The sequence below is a fragment of the Sinocyclocheilus anshuiensis genome, unplaced genomic scaffold, assembly GCF_001515605.1.
Source record: "Sinocyclocheilus anshuiensis isolate Anshui unplaced genomic scaffold, SAMN03320099.WGS_v1.1 scaffold301, whole genome shotgun sequence".
Classification (NCBI taxonomy): Eukaryota; Metazoa; Chordata; class Actinopteri; order Cypriniformes; family Cyprinidae; genus Sinocyclocheilus; species Sinocyclocheilus anshuiensis.
Window position 1 is genome coordinate 433237 of NW_015539837.1, and position 1445 is coordinate 434681.

The following is a 1445-nucleotide window of genomic DNA, read 5'->3' on the forward strand; positions in this document are numbered from 1 at the left end:
TATTAGGAAATATAAGATTGGCACATTTGACCAATCAGTCAAATAATTCAGAGCAGTCTAATAACATACTGTACAGTGTGTTTCAGTGAATAAAGTATATAAGCTAATCAAATACATGGAAGCTATGTTGTAAGATTAATCATTGTACATATAAACACAATTAAGTCATATTGATATATATATATATATATATATATATATATATATAAAAAATACAGTCTTCACTGACACTCACTGTAGCACAGGCTCCTCCCAGCAGTCAGAAAGTGTTTTGAATTTATTGCTGCTTTAACAGACACAGAAAGAAGAAGAGGATCACAACATCTCTTTATATTTTTTAAGAGTTGGTGATTTCAATTGTAGATAATGGCACTGTGGAAAAGTGTCGTTGTGATTATAGTTTAATATATCTGGGGTGAGTAGAACAATTAAATAATGGTTCTTTTTCATTATGTGTGAATGTGCATATTTTTTTGCAGCCAATGAGAACATTTTTATTCATAATGTTTTTATTCAATTTCAGGATGTAATTCTCAAGACAAAGTTGATCAGCACACAAGGATTCAGTTTGCTTTTGAAGGTGATACTGTAACGATCGACTGTACATATCAGACTGCTTATGCAAACCCGACTCTCTTCTGGTACCAGCAGAAAGACAATGGAATCCTCAAGCACATGCTAAATAAATCCGCTAAATCTGGAAACAGTGAGGAAGAATTCAAGGAGAGATTTCATGTGTCTCTCAACAAAACTGCAGTTCCACTGACAATCCAGGATGTGCGTGTGTCTGACTCTGCTGTGTACTACTGTGCTCTGAAGCCCACAGTGACTAAAACACACTCAACACTCACACAAAAACTCTGACAATGCAACAGCATACATTACATCATTATGCAATTAAATTTGTTCGTCTTAGTCTATGAATTCATTTATAAAACCCCTTTCATCTATAAATATATTCTATTTTAGTAGGTTTCTTTCACTTAAAATTTACATTCAGTTTACATGATCTAATTTTAGTTTACAGTTTAGTTACATTTATATTTTTATTAATTTTATCTTACTGTTGGTTTCGGGTGATTTTATACTGTTTATGCGACTAAAATAATCACTATAATTATGGCTAAAATCTATCTTTTGAATGTATACGCATGTGCAAAAATGTGATTGTAGTGTGATTTACTGAGGTTTGCGGTAGTCAATTTCCTGATATTTGAACCATTAAGGGCCCCCCAAAAAATATGTCTTAACCAATTTTGAATTTGACATGGCTGTGATAGTTGCTCATTTGTGCTGGTCTTGGTTGCATTGGCCATTATGGAAATGCACTGGCTGTGTCTGTGTTCTTCAATTTGCACATTGTCAGTAGATCACCCGCTGAATTTTCAAGACCCATTTGTGCTTTTATGGGATTGCAGTCTCATGCCCTGTTATATCTTTTACCC

At 33.6% G+C, this 1445-nt stretch overlaps 1 pseudogene; it reads left to right on the plus strand.

Annotated features, from left to right (window-relative positions):
• Window positions 1–366: 366 nt before the first annotated feature.
• Window positions 367–864, plus strand: LOC107684419 (T-cell receptor alpha chain V region CTL-F3-like; annotated as a pseudogene).
• The last annotated feature ends 581 nt before the right edge of the window (window positions 865–1445 follow it).